The sequence below is a fragment of the Ranitomeya variabilis genome, chromosome 7 (assembly GCF_051348905.1).
Source record: "Ranitomeya variabilis isolate aRanVar5 chromosome 7, aRanVar5.hap1, whole genome shotgun sequence".
In the NCBI taxonomy this organism is placed as follows: domain Eukaryota; kingdom Metazoa; phylum Chordata; class Amphibia; order Anura; family Dendrobatidae; genus Ranitomeya; species Ranitomeya variabilis.
The window spans coordinates 123,453,871-123,474,878 of record NC_135238.1 but is presented as its reverse complement, the minus strand read 5'-3'; the positions used below and the strand labels follow the sequence as shown (position 1 = coordinate 123,474,878).

General features: G+C 50.3%; 1 protein-coding gene across 3 annotated transcripts in view; it reads left to right on the top strand.

Moving 5' to 3' along the window:
- The window catches only part of PIKFYVE (phosphoinositide kinase, FYVE-type zinc finger containing), a 450,712-nt gene that overhangs the window by 398,403 nt on the left and 31,301 nt on the right, over positions 1-21,008 (top strand). The window lies entirely within an intron of this gene.

Sequence of the window (21,008 nt, the reverse complement as noted above, 5' to 3'; positions counted from 1 at the left end):
TGAACACAATGGATTATCTATCTATCTAGAGATGGGCGAACCCAAACAGTAAATTTCGGCGTCCGTACCGAATACCTACTGTTCGGGCACGCCCTTCACCAGGAAATCCGTGTTACTGTTTGTGTTCGCTGCCCGAACACCGGATGTTTGTCGCGCTGTCATGTGGATGATAGCGCGGCAAACACTGCTTCTGATCAGCGGTGAAATCATCCCTACTGGTTAGAGAGCCGTGGTTCCCATGCTATCAAAAGACAGCGTGAGCACTCAGCTGTGATCGGAGGTATAAAGTTTACCTCTAGTCACTGGTGTCCGCTGATGGGACAACTGATCCCATCATCTCATACCTGCTGCCACTAATAGCATCGAGAGCAGGAATTACGGATGGGAGTATTCATTAGCCGCTCCTCCCCTGTAAATAAATAATTAAAAAAAAAACCAGTGTGGGTTCCCCTGTAATTTTGCTAACCAGCCAGGCAAAACTCACAGCTGGGGGCTGCAACTCTCAGCTGTCAGTTTCAGCAAGGCTAGTTATCAAGAATAGAGGGGTCACCACACCATATTTTTTAATTATTTAAATAAATAATTTAAAAAATCAGTGTGCGGTCCCCCCCATTTTTGACAACCAGCCTTGCTAAAGCAGACAGCTGGGTGCTGGTATTCTCAGGCTGGTAAGAGGCCATGGATATTGCCCCCCCCCCCCAGCCTAACAATAGCAGCCCGCAGCTGCCCAGAAAAGGCACACCTATTAGATGCGCCAATTCTAGCCGTTTGCCCGGCTCTTCCCACTTGCCCTGTGGTGGTGGCAAGAGGGGTGATAGTTGGGGGGTTTTATGTCACCTTTGTATTGTCACATGACATCAAGCACTGAGGTTAGTAATGAAGAGGTGTCCAATAAGATGCCCCCATTACTAACCCCATAGTCACAAACTGTATGAAAACACATACAACAAGAATAAAGTCCTTTAATTGAAAAAATGACACAGACTCCTTTAATAATCTCAATTATGGTAAACCATACTTGCGCCCTCGCCTAATTCCTCCGAAGCACTCGTTTTCCTGTAATAAACCAAAAATAAAAAAACAACAATACCCCTCACCTGTCAGTCGTTCTGTCTGAACATGACAGCACAGCACACACTGGATGTTCAGGCCCCCCATTCAAGTGAATGGCAATGGGCTTCGGGTCCGGGTACTGTTCTTGTACCCGGACCAGAACTTTTTGTAACTGTTCGGTTGAACCCACCGGACCTGAACATCCAGGTGTCCGCCCATCTCTAGTATGTTTAATACACATATATGTGTGTGTGTCTATTATTATTATTATTATTTATTATAGCGCCATTTATTCCATGGCACTTTACATGTAAGGAGGGGTATACATAATAAAAACAAGTACAATAATCTTAAACAATACAAGTCATAACTGGTACAGGAGGAGAGAGGACCCTGCCCGCGAAGGCTCACAATCTACAAGGGGTGGGTGAGAATACAGTAGGCGAGTATAGAGCTTGTCATGCAGCGGTTTGGTCGATCGGTGGTTACTGCAGGTTGTAGGCTTGTCGGAAGATATATATATATATATAAAGTATGTATGTATGTACAGGGGTGGACAACATAATGAAAACACCTAACGTTTTGGCATAATAATCTTCAAACATGTGATAAACATGCAAACAGTGACATATGGTAATGTTTTGTAGTTGATTATTTGTGTTATGTGATATGTGTATGTAATTTAACTGTTTGTTTTGCATAATTGTAAGAACATTGATGAGAATATGATACCAATGGCAGACCTCTCGGATTTTCAAAGAGGCCAAATTGTTGGTGCTTGTATGGCAGGCGTTAGTGTAACAGAAAGTGCCCGAATGCTTGGCGTGTCAAGAGGTACTGTCTCCAAAGTAATGACTGCGTTTGAAAGAGCAGGAAAAACGTCCGCAGCAAAGCTGAAAGTCAAAGTTGACTGAGAGAGACTGTCGGACTCTAAAGCGAATTGTGAGAGAGGATCGCAAGACCGCGGCTCTGAAAATCACTGCTGAGTTCTATGAACACCTACAGAACCCAGTTTCCACGAAAACTGTTTGTCGGGAGCTGCACAAATCTGGATTCCACGGAAGAGCTGCAATTAGAAAGCCGCTGCTCTCACCTACAAATGTTTCCAAGCGTTTAGAGTGGTGTAGAAACCTCCAGAATTGGTGGCAGTGAAAACATGTGATATTCTCAGACGAATCATCGTTTACCCTATTTCCGACCTCCGGCTAAGTGTACGTTTGGAGACAGCCAAAAGAAGCATTCCATCCAGACTGCCTTCTCCCAACCGTAAAACATGGCGGAGGTTCTGTGATGATCTGGGGTGCTATTTCGTGGCGATCTGCCTGGCCAATGATATCCCTTCATGGAAGAATTAACAGCCGAGATTATTTAGGCATTTTGGGCGACCAAGTGCATCCATTGGTTCAAGCACTGTTCCCGGAGGGGAACGCCATCTTTCAGGATGATAATGCACCAATTCATACAGCTAGAATTGTTAAAGCATGGCTCGAGGAACATTCTAATGAAGTTGAGCATCTCATCTGGCCCCCACAATCCCCAGACCTCAACATTATTGAGCATTTATGGTCGATTTTAGAGATTCAAGTTAGATGTCGATTTCCGCCGCCATCGTCGCTCAAAGAACTGGAGGGTGTTTTAACTGCAGAATGGGCTAAAATTCCTTTGGAAATAATTCACACCTTGTATGAGTCCATACCTTGGAGATTTAAGGCTGTAATCGCCGCAAAAGGTCGACCTACACCATATTAAACTAACTTTTGTTGATGTTTCCAGGTGTTTCCATCATTTTCTCCAACCCCCGTATATATATGTGTGTATATGTGTGTGTATGTATATATATATATATATATATATATATATATATATATAAGTGGGGAAGAAATGTACATAAATAAAAAAGTGATTATGTCTACATAGCCTGAAAAATTCCAGAAAGCAAAGCCTTCTGATTAATTGACATGATTTGAGATAATTGGTGGTGAACATGTGGCATTTTACAGCTTTCCTTCAAGGCATATCTGCTTCTTTCCTTGATATGGGAAAATCAAAACAAATTTAGCATCAGAAAAAAGTTGTGGATTACCATAAATCTAGAACATCCTTGGGAGCAATTTCCAAATGCCTGAAGATACCACTCTCGTCTGTCGAAATGATAATCTGCTAGTTTAAACACCATGGGACTACATAGCTATTATACCTTTTAAGGAGGCACATTATGTCTCCGAGAGATGGATGACCTTTTGAAAATGCTGGAAGAAACTGGTACAAAAATACTGATGTCAACAACAAACCGTGTCTTATATCATCCTGACCTGATAGGCCACTCAGCAACAAAGAAGCCACTATTCCAAAACAACCATAAAAAGCCAGGTTATAGTTTGCATCTGCACATGGGGGACAAATCTTATTTTTTGGAGAAATGTCTTCAGGTCTGATGAAACAGAAATGGAACTGTTGGGCAATAATGACTATCATTATCTATGCAAGAAATAGTATAAGGCTTGCAATCAAAAAGAAAAAATCCCAAACGTTAAGCATGTGAATGACAACCTAATATTGTGTGATTTGCTGCGGGAGGGACTGTTGCACTTAACAGAAAAGATGACATTACGAGAAAGGGAAATTTAAATGGAAATACTGAAGCCACACCATCCGGTAAGAAGTTATGTGCAAATGGGTCATCAAAATGGACATTGACCAAAAGCAAGCATCCAGAGTTGTGCCAAAATTATTTAAAGGGATTCTTCAAGAATGTAAACATGTAATGTGGTCCCCGTCAAATAATTCAAAGGGCAGCCCATGCTAGTCATGAGTGAGGATGGGCTACGGTCTGAAGACCTGTGTCTCAACAAAGAGGAGCTGTTATGGACTTGCCTGTGTTGGAGTAGTGATATTGCAACCACTAGGGGCAGCACCAGCAGGTAGCATCGTCAGGAAGTAGCCAGAGGTTGTTACACGGAGCAGCAGTATAGTTAGGAGGATAAGTAGGTAACGTAGTCAGGAAATAGCCGGAGGTTGGTACATGGAGCAGCAGAAGAACCTTGACGATAAGCAGCAGGTGGAAAAATGCTAGACTAAAGGCTGGGAGCTCAAAAATCTTGCAAAGAAGGAAGTGCAGTGCCAGGTTTAAGTAAGGTTTTCAATCAGGAGATCACAGGGTTGAGTCAATCAGGAACCACACAGGTACTAGTATCTGGTTTAGCAAGGGTCTATCACAGTGATGAAAATAAAAAAAATAGTAAATCAACCTCCCCTTTATTACCCCTTAGTTAGGTAAAAATAAGAAAAAATTTAAAAAATGTATTTATTTCCATTTTTCCATTAGGGTTAGACTTGGACTAAAGTTAGGGTTGGGTTAGGGTTGTGGTTATGGTTGGGATTACGGTTAGGGTTGTGGTTATGGGTGGGATTAGGGTTAGGGGTGTGTTAGGGTTAGGTTTGTGGTTATGGTTAGGGTTGGTATTAGGTTTAGGGGTGTGCTAGGGTTGGAGTTAGAATTGGGGGGGTTCCACTGTTTAGGTACATCAGGTGGTCTCCAAACGCAACATGACGCCAGCATTGATTACAGCCAATTTTGCGTTCAAAAAGTCAAACGGTGCCCCCTCCCTTCTGAGCCCTGCCATGTACCCAAACAGTGGCTTTCCCCCACATATAGGGTTTTGGCGTACTCAGTAGAAATTGCACAACATATTATGTGGTCCATTTTCTCCTTATACCCTTGTGAAAATAAAAAAAAAATTGTTCCAAAGTAAATTTTTTTGTGAAAAAAGTAAATTGTTCATTTTTTCCTTCCACATTGCTTTAGTTCTCGTGAAGCAGGTTTTGAATGTGGTTTTGCGCACCTTGAGGCGTGCAGTTTTAAGAATGGTGTCACTTTTGGGTATTTTGTAATGACCCCCCAAAACTCACTTCAAATGTGAGGTGGTCCCAAAGAAAAATGGTGTTGTAAATTTTGTTGAAAAAATAAGAAATCGCTGGTCAACTTTTAACCCTTATAACGTCCTACCAAAAAAAAAAAATTGTTTTCCAAAATTGGGCTGATGTAAAAGTTGACATGTGGGAAATGTTATTTATTAGCTATTTTATGTGACACCACTCTCTGATTTAAATGTACAAAAATTAAAACTTTGAAAATTGCAACATTTTCTAAATTTTTTGCCAAATTTCCATGTTTTTTTTATAAATAAACGCAAGTTATATCAAAGAACTTTTACCACTAACATGAAATACAATATGTCATGGAAAAACAATCTCATAATCGGTGGGATACGTTGAAGCGTTCTAGAGCTATAACCTCATAAAGTGACAGTGGTCAGAATTGTAAAAATTGGCCTGGTCATTAAGTACCAAATTGGCTCTGTCACTAAGGGGTTAAATAAAAAATAAACTATACATGTTTGGTATCTACGTACTCGTAGTAATCTGCAGAATCATAAGGTCAGGTCACTTTTACCCATATAGAGAGCATGGTAAAGAAAATAAATATATTGTGGAATTGCCCTTTTTTATTGTTTGCAATTTCACCGCACATGATATTTTCTTCCCTTTTTCAGTACACTATATGGTAAAATCAATGGTGTCATTCAAAAGTACAAGTCATCCCTCAAAACAAAGCAAGCCCTCACACTGCTATATTGACAGAATTGTAAAAAAGTTACCGCTCTTGGAAGAAAAGGAGTAAAAATGGAAAATGGCCATGGTGTGAAAGGGGTGAAAGACGGTAGTTCAGTAGCAATCACAATGCCCTGACCTTAATCTCATAGAAAATGAATGGACAGAACTGAAAGAGCCTGTGCAGCAAGGAGGACCACAAATATCCGTAATTTCAGGAGGGATGGGCCAACATTCCAGCAACTTATTGTGCGGATCTTGTGAAAGTCTACCCAATACATTTCACACAAGTTAGAAAGTTTAAAGGCAATGCCTCCAAATACTATGTGTATGTAAGCTCCTGAGCTACTGGGAATGTCATGAAATGAAAGCTGAAATGCATCACTGTGAAATGTCAGAATAATACTAAAAGAAATCTGGAAGGAGATGTCACTCATGTGCTGCCGCTGATCAGGACGGGAACCTGAGGTTTCTGTCCTGATGAAGAGGTCCTGAAACGCGTTGACTGTGTGAACCTGTAATAAATGTTATAACCTTCCTTCCGTTTGATGCTTCGTGGATTCATCATCAGCAGTGCATGAGTGACATCTCCTTCCAGGTTTCTACTGTTCGGGCTTTCCAGTGACTGGTGTCCTTGCAGCGGCTGACATATATACAGTTCTATGCTAGTCACCGGTTGCTTTTAGTGACCACACCAGGTGAGTGGATCTTTATCTTGGTCACCTCTATTTTTTATCGGTTAAGTCCCTTTTGCGCTTTCTTTTTTCCCCAGTCTCTTATCTGCAGAATAATACTTAAGACATTCTGGAAAGTAGTGATCCTAGGTGACCTATGAGTTGGTGCTACCTGCTAATGAGCATCTTTATAAATAGTCTTATTGCTTGGCAGAGGCGTAGCTAGAGCTTTTGCCGCCCGGGGCTGTTCCCGAGTTTGGCGCCCCCCCCCCCTTCCCGGCTCAAAAGATTTTTTGAAGCCACCAAAATGACAAGGTAGACTCTCTTGGCCGGGCCCTACTCTACTGTAACCTATTAAATATTTGTTAAAATATGCAGTACAATTTAGGTATATTTTTATTTATTTTTCAATTTTTAAAATGACCTATAATACCACATACAAGGAACAAATACCACAGCACCATGACCAGACACCATATCACCACAGTGACCTATAATACTATCTACAAGGCACAAATACCGCCACACCATGACCAGATGACATATTACCACCACAGTGATCAAATAATATCAAATACAAGGAACAAATACCACAACATCATGACCAGACCACATATTACCACCACATAGTGACTGAATACTATAATACTGATAATAAAAAAAACCACAATACTATCACCATAAGTTCCATTATACACAGGAGATCTGTACTTAGTATGCGGTGTCTGTGTACGGGTAATACAGTGATCACCAGTGACATTATACACAGGAGCTCTGTATATAGTGTATAGGTAATACAGTGATCACTAGTGAAATTATACACAGGAGCTCTGTATACAGTATACAGTGTATAGTGTCAGTGTATAGGTAACACACTGACTCACCAGTGACGTCTCTAGGTGAAGCCCTTCATCTTTCATCCCGCACAGACCGCCATCACTTCATCCAGCCAGGACTCGTCTCTGCAAGAAATAACACAGTTATCTCGAGTTCCACTTGCATAACACATTACATAATTTTCCCAACTTCTACATTACACCACATGAAGAAGGCGACATAGTGTCACTCTACAGTACACAGTAATAGGACCGCCCCTCCATTTAAAACAGTATACTCAAAAAATAAAATAAATACATCACTGCAGTAATAATATCCCTTAATTAGCCCCTATGGTAATAATATTCCCCACCCTGGCCCCGTGTGTCTCATTCCTGGCGTCAGCCATATGTTCTCCCATCCTGCCCTCATGACTATCCATCCTGCCCCATATGATCTCCCCATCCTGCCCCATCGTATCCATCCTGCCCCATGAGCCTGCCCCATCTGTCTCCAATCCTGCCTCCAGTGTCTCCAATCATGCTTGTATCACCATTCTGCCCCGTCTCCAATCATGCCCCCTGTGTCTCAATCCTGCCCCATCTGTTTCCAATCCTGCCCCATCTGTCTCCAGTCATGCTGCCATGTCTGTCATCCTGCCCCAGTGTCCAGCATACTGCCCCCCAGTGTCCAGCATACTGCCCCCCCAGTGTCCAGCATACTGCCCCCCCAGTGTCCAGCATACTGCCCCCCCAGTGTCCAGCATACCGCCCCCCCCAGTGTCCAGCATACTGCCGCCCCAGTGTCCAGCATACTGCTGCCCCAGTGTCCAGCATACTGCTGCCCCAGTGTCCAGCATACTGCCCCCCCAGTGTCCAGCATACTGCCCCCCCAGTGTCCAGCATACTGCCCCCCCAGTGTCCAGCATACTGCCCCCCCCAGTGTCCAGCATACTGCCCCCCCCCCAGTATCCAGCATACTGCCCCCCCAGTGTCCAGCATACTGCCCCCTGTGTCCAGCATACTGCCCCCTGTGTCCAGCATACTGCCCCCTGTGTCCAGCATACTGCCCCCTGTGTCCAGCATACTGCCCCCTGTGTCCAGCATACTGCCCCCTCTGTGTCCAGCATACTGCCCCCTCTGTGTCCAGCATACTGCCCCCTCTGTGTCCAGCATACTGCCCCCTCTGTGTCCAGCATACTGCCCCCTCTGTGTCCAGCATACTGCCCCCTCTGTGTCCAGCATACTGCCCCCTCTGTGTCCAGCATACTGCCCCCTCTGTGTCCAGCATACTGCCCCCTCTGTGTCCAGCATACTGCCCCCTCTGTGTCCAGCATACTGCCCCCTCTGTGTCCAGCATACTGCCCCCTCTGTGTCCAGCATACTGCCCCCTCTGTGTCCAGCATACTGCCCCCTCTGTGTCCAGCATACTGCCCCCTCTGTGTCCAGCATACTGCCCCCTCTGTGTCCAGCATACTGCCCCCTCTGTGTCCAGCATACTGCCCCCTCTGTGTCCAGCATACTGCCCCCTCTGTGTCCAGCATACTGCCCCCTCTGTGTCCAGCATACTGCCCCCTCTGTGTCCAGCTTTCTGCCCCCCAGTGTCCAGCTTTCTGCCCTGGGTCCCCCCTATCGCCGCTCTCAATTAAAAAAAAAAAAACAAGTTCTGCTTACCTGCCGCGTTCCTGATCTTCATGCAGCTGAAGCGTGCACTCGCCAGCGACTGACAATGACGTCAGACGCCGGCGACATGCACGCTGGGACTGACGTCAGCTGCCAGCCTCAGATTGGCTGGCGGCTGTTAACTATTGACGTGCGGGCTCGGGCCCGCACGTCAATAGCGAGGGCCCCTTTCCACTTGCGAGAAACACGTCCGTATCTCGCATGTGGAAACCAAGCTCTGGCGCCGGCACTTTGGAGCGGAGCTGTGCAGCTCCATGTGTTCCTATGCGGCCGCACGCTCCGCTCCACAGTGCCGGCGCCACAGCTTGGTTTCCACATGCGAGATATGGACGTGTTTCTCGCAAATGGAAACAAGCCTTTAATCAGCTGCAGTGCCGCCCCCCGCATTGTGCCGCCCGGGGCGGACCGCCCCACCCTTCCTACGCCACTGTTGCTTGGTAGAATTGCTGATACATAGGAGTAATAGAAGGGGATAATAAGTTGGTTTTCCAGCAAGTAACTGAGATCTCTTCCATGTCAGAGAGCAATTAATACATTTGAAGTGGTTATATTAAACTAGCTATTGAACCCGTTCTACGCCCGGGTGGCGAGCATTTATATTGGTATATGGTCTCCATCCTGGTATGTGCTGCTCCCATCTTGCTCTCCCATCCTGTCGTGTGCTGCTCCATCCTGCGCCCCCATCCTGTCATGTGGTGCTCCCATCCTGCGCCCTCATCCTGTCATGTGCTGCTCCATCCTGCATCCCCATCCTGTCATGTGCTCCCATCCTGCGCCCCCATCCTGTCATGTTCTCCCATCCTGCGCCCCAATCCTGTCATGTGCTGTTCCATCCTGCGCCCCCATCCTGCATCCTGTCATGTGCTGTTCCATCCCGCGCCCCATCCTGTCATGTGCTGTTCCATCCTGCGCCCCATCCTGTCATGTGCTGTTCCATCCTGCGCCCCATCCTATGATGTGCTGCTCCATCCTGCATCTCCATCCTGTCATGTGCTCCTATCCTGCGCCCACATCCTGTGATATGCTGCTCCAGCCTACACCCCCATCCTGTCATGTGTGTGCGCCCCCATTCTGTCATGTGCTGCTCCCATCCTGTGCCCCGGGCGGCTGTGCTGAGTGAGTGCGGGCGGCTGTGCTGAGTGCGGGCGGCTGTGCTGAGTGCGGGCGGCTGTGCTGAGTGCGGGCGGCTGTGCTGAGTGCGGGCGGCTGTGCTGAGTGCGGGCGGCTGTGCTGAGTGCGGGCGGCTGTGCGGAGTGCGGGCGGCTGTGCGGAGTGCGGGCGGCTGTGCGGAGTGCGGGCGGCTGTGCGGAGTGCGGGCGGCTGTGCGGGGGGCGGCTGTGCGTGGCGGTGCCGAGTGCGGGCGGCTGTGCGTGGCGGTGCCGAGTGCGGGCGGCTGTGCGTGGCGGTGCCGAGTGCGGGCGGCTGTGCGTGGCGGTGCCAAGTGCGGGCGGCTGTGCGTGGCGGTGCTGAGAGTGCGGGCGGGTGTGCTGGGTGCCGAGTGCTGGGGGCCTGAGCAGGCGGGGACACCGGTGCGCTGTGGGGGTCAGGTGCCGGAGTTGCCGCTAGCTCAGGCCCCCGGCACTTGCTATATTTACCTGTCCCCCGTTCCACTGCTGCGCGCCTCTCTGTCTTCCGGGGTTCTCTGCCTGTGACTGTTCAGTCAGAGGGCGGCGCGCATTAAGCGCGTCATCGCGCCCTCTGAACTGAACGTCGCAGGCAGAGGAGGTGGAGGACGGAGTAGCGTGCATCGGTGGAACGGGGGACAGGTAAATATAGCATATACTCACCCTCCTGGCTCGTCCCTGCTTCTCCATTGGAGATCACGGTGTGCGTTCAGTGTTTACGCATACCGCGATCTCCTGGGAGCGTCGCTCTGTGGGGTCCAGACTGCGCTGGCGCTTGCGCAGTCTATAAAGGCTTCGGACAGAGTGACGCTCCCAGCGTTATATTATAGATATCTTGGTCACAAATCTGGTGCCTCCTTGTCACTTAAAAATGGCACATTTATTTCTCTTAATTCATTAACCCCTTCACCCCAGGCCATTTTCTGTTTTTGCATTTGTTTTTTGCTTCCCAGAGCCATACCTTTTTTTTTCGACAATATGTACTTTTGAACGACACCATTGGTTTTACCATATCATGTACTGGAAAAGGGGAAAAAAATTCCAAGTGGGGTGAAAGTTATGCAATTCCACAACTGTTTTTTGGAGTTTTTTTTCACTACTTTTACCAAATGCTAAAACTGACCTGCCATTATGATTCTCCAGGTCATTACGAGTTAGTAGATACCAAACATGTCTAGGTTCTTTTTTTATTTAATTGTTGAAAAAAATCCAAAGTTTGTTTAAAAAATAAATAAATAAAAAATTGTGTAATTTTCCGAGACCCGTAGCGTCTCCATTTTTCGTGTTCTGGGGCTGAGTGAGGGCTTTTTTCGGTGTGCCGAGCCGATGTTTTTATTGATACCATTCTGGTGTAGATACAGTCTTTTGATCGCCCCTTATTGCATTTTAATGCAATGTTGCGGCAACCAAAAAACTTAATTCTGGCGTTTTGTTTTTTTTTCCCTACGCCATTTCCAGATCAGATTAATTATTTTTATATATTGATCTGGCAATTGTGAATGTGGTTGATGCCAGTTATGTGTATTTTTTTTAAGTGTTTTATTTTGAATGGGGTGAATGGGGGTTGATTTAAACTTTTATATATTTTTTTATATTTTTAAAAACATGTTTTTTTATTTTTACTTGCTTAAATAGTCTCCATGGAAGACTAGAAGCTGGATTAACCAATGACTTGTGCTGCAGCCCTGCTCCGTGTAGCAGAAATGTTCTCCTGCTATGAGCACCGACTGCTGGGCAGCGCTCATACCAATCTGACAATGACAACCACAGGCGTCTGCTGCAGACCCCAGATTGTCATGCCAACTCGTCGGCAACCCGCGATCATGAGACATGGGTGCCAATGGGCAGGATTAGTGACGCGCTTCTGGTGAAATCACATTAAATGCCGCTGTCTGAGATTGACAGCGGCATTTAAAAGGTGTACAGCTGCGGGTGGATAGCAATTCCCGCTCTTAGAGACAGCTCTGTGGTCTTGACCATGGTGGAGAGGTTGGAGTGTGATTGATTGAGTGTGTGGACAGGTATCTTTTATACGGGTAATTAGTTCAAACAGGGGCAATTAATACAAGTAATGAGTGCAGAGTAGGAGGGCTTCTTAAAGAAAAACTAACATGTCTGTGAGAGCCAGAATTCTTGCTGGTTGGCAGGGCATCAAATACCTATGGTAATTAAATTGCATTTTGCTGTATGAAATATGTGAAAATCTGGCAATGTGATTTTCTGTTTTTTATTTTTAGACTAGATGGCAGCCCGATTCTAAAGAATCGGGAGTCTAGAATCCATATATACTTTATTTATTCAAATGTAAGAATAATACAATTAATAAATAATAGTAACAAAGAACAAAAAATGGCTGCACTCACCAGCTCTTGACAATTCTTGACAGTACGGCACATTTCTGATTGGTCGCTCGCGGCAGGCGGCAACCAATCAGAAAAGTGCCGCGCACCACGAAGGCATATATCTTTGTCCACCCTGAGCGGGTGTAGGACGCTGGTGACGTCACTTATCTCCGGACATTATCTCCGGACAAAGCCACGGAAGTTGGCACAAATTGCCGGAAGTAGTATTCTAGGCAATTATATATTAGATTTTAATGTTATCAGTGTTTACCTTTGAACGTTTATATTGTATTGTCCTGTCACCAGCCATGTGTACGATTATCGGCCGAAAGCCTCTCTGGAACCAATAATCACCCCATGTAAAGGTATCTTTATAAGTTAAAGATTCAGAATACTATGACTTTTATCATATCCTGAACAGTCAAGTTTGTTATGAACCGTTAAGGTTTTCTGGTTGAAGTAAAAAAAACTCTGAGTGTTTACAGTTTGAAATCATAAAATGTTGAAAAATTATGTCATTCTTGAGTATATCACTCAATGGTGCTCATAAACGTGTCAAATTTGATCTATAATATACTTTAATATACGTTACTTTAATCTTTAATATACTTAAGAACAGGGCCCCAGACATCACACAGGGGGTCTGAAACACCGCACAGTGGTCCAAAATATCGCTGTGCTCTGCCTGGGGCCACTGTGCTCTGCCTGGGGCCCCATATGCTGCCTGGGGCCCCTGTGCTCTGCCTGGGGCCACTGTGCTCTGCCTGGGGCCCCATGTTCTGCCTGGGGCCCCTGTGCTCTGCCTGGGGCCTTATATGCTGCCTGGGGCCCCTGTGCTCTGCCTGGGGCCCCTGTGCTCTGCCTGGGGCCACTGTGCTCTGCCTGGGGCCCCATAGGCTGCCTGGGGCCCCTGTGCTCTGCCTGGGACCACTGTGCTCTGCCTGGGGCCCCATATGCTGCCTGGGGCCCCTGTGCTCTGCCTGATGCCACTGTGCTCTGCCTGGGGCCCCATATGCTGCCTGGGGCCCCTGTGCTCTGCCTGGGGCCCCATATGTTGCCTGGGGCCCCTGTGCTCTGCCTGGGGCCCCTGTGCTCTGCCTGGGGCCCCATGTTCTGCCTGGGGCCCCTGTGCTCTGCCTGGGGCCACTGTGCTCTGCCTGGGGCCCCATGTTCTGCCTGGGGCCACTGTGCTCTGCCTGGGGCCCCATAAGCTGCCTGGGGCCCCTGTGCTCTGCCTGGGACCACTGTGCTCTGCCTGGGGCCCCATATGCTGCCTGGGGCCCCTGTGCTCTGCCTGGGGCCCCTGTGCTCTGCCTGGGGCCACTGTGCTCTGCCTGGGGCCCCATATGCTGCCTGGGGCCACTGTGCTCTGCCTGGGGCCCCATATGCTGCCTGGGGCCCCTGTGCTCTGCCTGGGGCCCCATATGCTGCCTGGGGCCCCTGTGCTCTGCCTGGGGCCCCTGTGCTCTGCCTGGGGCCCCATGTTCTGCCTGGGGCCCCTGTGCTCTGCCTGGGGCCACTGTGCTCTGCCTGGGGCCCCATATGCTGCCTGGGGCCCCTGTGCGCTGCCTGGGGCCCCTGTGCGCTGCCTGGGGTCCCTGTGCTCTGCCTGGGGCCCCATATGCTGCCTGGGGCCCCTGTGCTCTGCCTGGGGCCCCTGTGCTCTGCCTGGGGCCCCATGTTCTGCCTGGGGCCCCTGTGCTCTGCCTGGGGCCACTGTGCTCTGCCTGGGGCCCCATATGCTGCCTGGGGCCCCTGTGCTCTGCCTGGGGCCCCTGTGCTCTGCCTGGGGCCCCATATGCTGCCTGGGACCCCTGTGCTCTGCCTGGAGCCACTGTGCTCTGCCTGGGGCCCCATAGGCTGCCTGGGGCCCCTGTGTTCTGCCTGGAACCACTGTGTTCTGCCTGGGGCCCCATATGCTGCCTGGGGCCCCTGTGCTCTGCCTGGGGCCACTGTGCTCTGCATGGGGCCCCATATGCTGCCTGGGGCCCCTGTGCTCTGCCTGGGTGTAGGACACTGGTGACGTCACTTATCTCCGGACATTATCTCCGGACATTAGCTCCGGACATTAGCTCCGGACATTAGCTCCGGACATTAGCTCCGGACAAAGCCACGGAAGTTGGCACAAATTGCAGGAAGTAGTATTCTAGGCAATTATATATTAGATGGGCATTTCCTGAAGGAAATACATGGTGCTTGAACAGTGCTACCAGCTTTACAGCAGCACTTTTCACACGCGGGACTGGGGGGCGCGCTTACTTTTGCACCCGGGGCCGGGGGTGCGCTTACTTTTGCACCCGGGGGCGCACTTACTTTTGCACCCGGAGGCGCACTTACTTTTGCACCAGGGGGCGCACTTACTTTTGCACCCGGGGGCGCACTTACTTTTGCACCCGGGGGCGCACTTACTTTTGCACCCGGGGGCGCACTTACTTTTGCACCCGGGGGCGCACTTACTTTTGCACCCGGGGGCGCACTTACTTTTGCACCCGGGGGCGCACTTACTTTTGGGGCCGCACTTACTTTTGGTGGGCGGGGACCCTCGGCCTCCGATTTGGTGAGCGGGGCCCCTCGGCCTCCGATTTGGTGGGCGGGGCCCCTCGGCCTCCGATTTGGTGGGCAGGGATCCTCGGCCTCCAACTTGGTGGGTGGGGACCCTCGGCCTCTGATTTGGTGGGCGGGGACCCTCGGCCTCCGATTTGGTGGGTGGGGACCCTCGGCCTCCGATTTGGTGGGCGGGGCCCCTCGGCCTCCGATGTGGTGGGCGGTGCCCCTCGGCCTCCGCTTTGGTGGGCGGGGCCGGGCCCCTCGGCCTCCGCTCTGGTGGGCGGGGCCGCTCGGCCTTCGATTTGGTGGGCGGGGCTCCTCGGCCTCCGATTTGGTTGGCGGGGCCCCTCGGCCTCCGATTTGGTGGGCGGGGCTCCTCGGCCTCCGATTTGGTTGGTGGGGCCCCTCGGCCTCCGATTTGGTGGGCGGGGACCCTCGCCCTCCGATTTGGTGGGCGGGGACCCTCGGCCTCCGATTTGGTGGGCGGGGACCCTCGGCCTCCGCTTTGGTGGGTGGGGCCCGTCGGCCTCAGATTTGGTGGACGGGGCCCCTCGGCCTCTGATTTGGATGGTGTGGACCCTCGGCCTCCGATTTGGTGGGCGGGGACCCTCGGCCTCCGATTTGGTGGGCGGGGACCCTCGGCCTCCGATTTGGTGGGCGGGGCCCCTCGGCCTCCGATGTGGTGGGCGGGGCCCCTCGGCCTCCGCTTTGGTGGGCGGGGCCGGGCCCCTCGGCCTCCGCTTTGGTGGGCGGGGCCGCTCGGCCTTAGATTTGGTGGGCGGGGCTCCTCGGCCTCCGATTTGGTTGGCGGGGCCCCTCGGCCTCCGATTTGGTGTGTGCTCTGCCTGGGGCCACTGTGCTCTGCCTGGGGCCCCATATGCTGCCTGGGGCCCCTGTGCTCCGCCTGGGGCCCCATATGCTGCCTGGGGCCCCTGTGCTCTGCCTGGGGCCCCTGTGCTCTGCCTGGGGCCCCTGTGCTCTGCCTGGGGCCCCTGTGTTCTGCCTGGGGCCCCTGGGCTCTGCCTGGGGCCACTGTGCTCTGCCTGGGTGTAGGACACTGGTGACGTCACTTATCTCCGGACATTAGCTCCGGACATTAGCTCCGGACATTAGCTCCGGACATTAGCTACGGACATTAGCTCCGGACAATAGCTCCGGACAAAGCCACGGAAGTTGGCACAAATTGCAGGAAGTAGTATTCTAGGCAATTATATATTAGACTAGATGGCAGCCCGATTCTAAAGAATCGGGAGTCTAGAATCCATATATACTTTATTTATTCAAATGTAAGAATAATACAATTAATAAATAATAGTAACAAAGAACAAAAAATGGCTGCACTCACCAGCTCTTGACAATTCTTGACAGTACGGCACATTTCTGATTGGTCGCTCGCGGCAGGCGGCAACCAATCAGAAAAGTGCCGCGCACCACGAAGGCATATATCTTTGTCCACCCTGAGCGGGTGTAGGACGCTGGTGACGTCACTTATCTCCGGACATTATCTCCGGACAAAGCCACGGAAGTTGGCACAAATTGCCGGAAGTAGTATTCTAGGCAATTATATATTAGATTTTAATGTTATCAGTGTTTACCTTTGAACGTTTATATTGTATTGTCCTGTCACCAGCCATGTGTACGATTATCGGCCGAAAGCCTCTCTCGAACCAATAATCACCCCATGTAAAGGTATCTTTATAAGTTAAAGATTCAGAATACTATGACTTTTATCATATCCTGAACAGTCAAATTTTTTATGAACCGTTAAGGTTTTCTGGTTGAAGTAAAAAAAACTCTGAGTGTTTACAGTTTGAAATCATAAAATGTTGAAAAATTATGTCATTCTTGAGTATATCACTCAATGGTGCTCATAAACGTGTCAAATTTGATCTATAATATACTTTAATATACGTTACTTTAATCTTTAATATACTTAAGAACAGGGCCCCAGACATCACACAGGGGGTCTGAAACACCGCACAGTGGTCCAAAATATCGCTGTGCTCTGCCTGGGGCCCCATATGCTGCCTGGGGCCCCTGTGCTCTGTCTGGGGCCCCATATGCTGCCTGGGGCCCCTGTGCTCTGCCTGGGGCCCCATGTTCTGCCTGGGGCCCCTGTGCTCTGCCTGGGGCCACTGTGCTCTGCCTGGGGCCCCATATGCTGCCTGGGGCCCCTGTGCTCTGCCTGGGGCCCCATATGCTGCCTGGGGCCCCTGTGCTCTGCCTGGGGCCCCATAGGCTGCCTGGGGCCCCTGTGCTCTACCTGGGACCACTGTGCTCTGCCTGGGGCCCCATATGCTGCCTGGGGCCCCTGTGCTCTGCCTGGGGCCCCTGTGCTCTGCCTGGGGCCACTGTGCTCTGCCTGGGGCCACTGTGCTCTGCCTGGGGCCACTGTGCTCTGCCTGGGGCCCCATAGGCTACCTGGGGCCCCTGTGCTCTGCCTGGGACCACTGTGCTCTGCCTGGGGCCCCATATGCTGCCTGGGGCCCCTGTGCTCTGCCTGGGGCCACTGTGCTCTGCCTGGGGCCCCATATGCTGCCTGGGGCCCCATATGCTGCCTGGGGCCCCTGTGCTCTGCCTGGGGCCCCTGTGCTCTGCCTGGGGCCCCTGTGCTCTGCCTGGGGCCACTGTGCTCTGCCTGGGGCCCCATGTTCTGCCTGGGGCCACTGTGCTCTGCCTGGGGCCCCATAAGCTGCCTGGGGCCCCTGTGCTCTGCCTGGGACCACTGTGCTCTGCCTGGGGCCCCATATGCTGCCTGGGGCCCCTGTGCTCTGCCTGGGGCCACTGTGCTCTGCCTGGGGCCCCATATGCTGCCTGGGGCCACTGTGCTCTGCCTGGGGCCCCATATGCTGCCTGGGGCCCCTGTGCTCTGCCTGGGACCCCATATGCTGCCTGGGGCCCCTGTGCTCTGCCTGGGGCCCCATGTTCTGCCTGGGGCCCCTGTGCTCTGCCTGGGGCCACTGTGCTCTGCCTGGGGCCCCTGTGCTCTGCCTGGGGCCCCTGTGCTCTGCCTGGGGCCCCTGTGCTCTGCCTGGGGCCCCATATGCTGCCTGGGGCCCCTGTGCTCTGCCTGGGGCCCCTGTGCTCTGCCTGGGGCCCCATATGCTGCCTGGGGCCCCTGTGCTCTGCCTGGGGCCCCTGTGCTCTGCCTGGGGCCACTGTGCCCTGCCTGGGGCCCCATATGCTGCCTGGGGCCCCTGTGCTCTGCCTGGGGTCACTGTGCTCTGCCTGGGGCCCCATAGGCTGCCTGGGGCCCCTGTGCTCTGCCTGGGACCACTGTGCTCTGCCTGGGGCCCCATATGCTGCCTGGGGCCCCTGTGCTCTGCCTGGGGCCACTGTGCTCTGCCTGGGGCCCCATATGCTGCCTGGGGCCCCTGTGCTCTGCCTGGGTGTAGGACACTGGTGACGTCACTTAGCTCCGGACATTAGCTCCGGACATTAGCTCCGGACATTAGCTCCGGACAAAGCCACGGAAGTTGGCACAAATTGCAGGAAGTAGTATTCTAGGCAATTATATATTAGATTCTGTCTCTCACAGTTGAAGTGTACCTACAATAAAAATTACAGACCTCTCTATCCTTTGTAGGTGGGAAAATTGCAAAATTGGCGGTGTATCAAATACTTATTCCCCCACTTTATATAGAATACACTCTATATCCCAGTGTGATATTGGTTCTTTGTAAATGTTATATTATGTGTCACATGAGAACGGATTTTGTCATCTACAAAGTGACTTGCAGATGCGGGCTCCAATACGTGGGACGAACTTCCCAGGAATTGAGCGCCCGGATGAATAATCACCGCTATAATGCAAAGAACGGGCAGATTAAACATAGTCTGTCCCGTCATCTCCTGCTGAAGCACAATAAATGCTTCTGCATCATGGTCACACCGCTGGAGCATATACCAAAAGGGGCTAATAACAGGAACAAATTATTAAACCGTAAGGAGTCATATTGGATATATACCGTATATACTCGAGTATAAGCCGACCCCCCTAATTTTGCCACAAAAAACTGGGAAAACTTATTGACTCGAGTATAAGCCTAGGGTGGAAAATGCAGCAGGTACCGGTGAATTTCAAAATTAAAAATAGATACTCCATACCATTCATTATGGCCCCATAGATGCTCCACATAAAGCTGTGCCACATATAATGCTCTGCACCGTTCATTATGGCCCCATAGATGCTCCACATAAAGCTGTGCTATATATACAATGCTCTGCACCATTGCCCCATAGATACTCCACATAAAGCTGTGCCATATATACAATGCTCTGCACCGTTGCCCCATAGCTGTGCCATATATATAATGCTCTGCACCGTTGCCCCATAGCTGTGCCATATATATAATACTCTGCACCGTTGCCCCATAGCTGTGCCATATAGTGCTCTGCACCATTGCCCCATAGCTGTGCCATATAGTGCTCTGCACCGTTGCCCCATAGCTGTGCCATATAGTGCTCTGCACCATTGCCCCATAGCTGTGCCATATAGTGCTCTGCACCATTGCCCCATAGCTGTGCCATATAGTGCTCTGCACCATTGCCCCATAGCTGTGCCATATAGTGCTCTGCACCGTCCATTATTGCCCCATAGCTGTGCCATATAGTGCTCTGCACCGTTGCCCCATAGCTGTGCCATATATATAATGCTCTGCACCGTTGTCCCATAGCTGTGCCATATAGTGCTCTGCACCGTTGCCCCATAGCTGTGCCATATAGTGCTCTGCACCGTTGCCCCATAGCTGTGCCATATAGTGCTCTGCACCGTTGCCCCATAGCTGTGCCATATAGTGCTCTGCACCATTGCCCCATAGCTGTGCCATATAGTGCTCTGCACCATTGCCCCATAGCTGTGCCATATAGTGCTCTGCACCGTCCATTATTGCCCCATAGCTGTGCCATATAGTGCTCTGCACCGTTGCCCCATAGCTGTGCCATATAGTGCTCTGCACCGTTGCCCCATAGCTGTGCCATATAGTGCTCTGCACCGTTGCCCCATAGCTGTGCCATATAGTGCTCTGCACCGTTGCCCCATAGCTGTGCCATATAGTGCTCTGCACCATTGCCCCATAGCTGTGCCATATAGTGCTCTGCACCGTCCATTATTGCCCCATAGCTGCTGCTGCTGCTGCAATAAAAAAAAAAAAAACACATACTCACCTGTCTTGCTTGCAGCTCCTCGGCGCCATCTTCCCGGCGTCTCTCTGCACTGACTGATCAGGCAGAGGGCGGCGCGCACACTATAGGCGTCATCGCGCCCTCTGCCTGAACAGTCAGAGCGGAGAGACGCCGGGAAGATGGCGCGACACTCGGCGTGTGGAACGAGGACAGGTGAATATGTCATACTTACCTGCTCCCGGCGTCCCGCTCCTTCCCCCGGACAGCTGGTCTTCGGTACCGCAGCCTCTTCCTCTGTCAGCGGTCACCGGCACCGCTTCATTAGAGAAATGAATAGGCGGCTCCGCCCCTATGGGAGGTGGAGCAGCCTATTCATTTCTCTAATGAGCGGTGCCACGTGACCGCTCAGGGAAAGAGCTGCGGCACCGAAGACAGTGTGACGGGCAGGGGGAGCGCCAGGATCGCCGGGACTAGGTGAGTATATGACAGTGCTCACCCGCCGACCCCACCACCGATCATGACTCGAGTATAAGCCGAGAGGGGCTCTTTCAGCCCAAAAATTTGGGCTGAAAATCTCGGCTTATACTCGAGTATATACGGTAGGTTACAAAGCCTTTATCCAAATGGACTTAATGATGTAGTAGAGAATGTGTAAGGGTTTGTCATGAATAGCTCAGTCATTTGTGCATAGGTTAATTTAACAACAAAGTTTAATTTTCCCTTTTTCAGGGGGGTGGGGAATCCTTTATTTTTATTTATTTTTTTTTCAATGTTTTTAGAAAAAAAAATTTTTCAAAAAGTTTTTTTGTTTTTTTATTATTTATTTATTTGTATTTTTTATGGGATGAATTGATTCATGTAGTGATGATAGTAGTATAATTGATAAAGTATTAGTAAATCATATTTATAATTATATGTATACCTATACTTATAATGTTATGTTTGTTTGCAACAATGTAACACCATGTATTTAAAAGCTCATTTTGGATAGAATAGAAGTACTAAATTGCTATTTTATATATATAAGAAAAATGA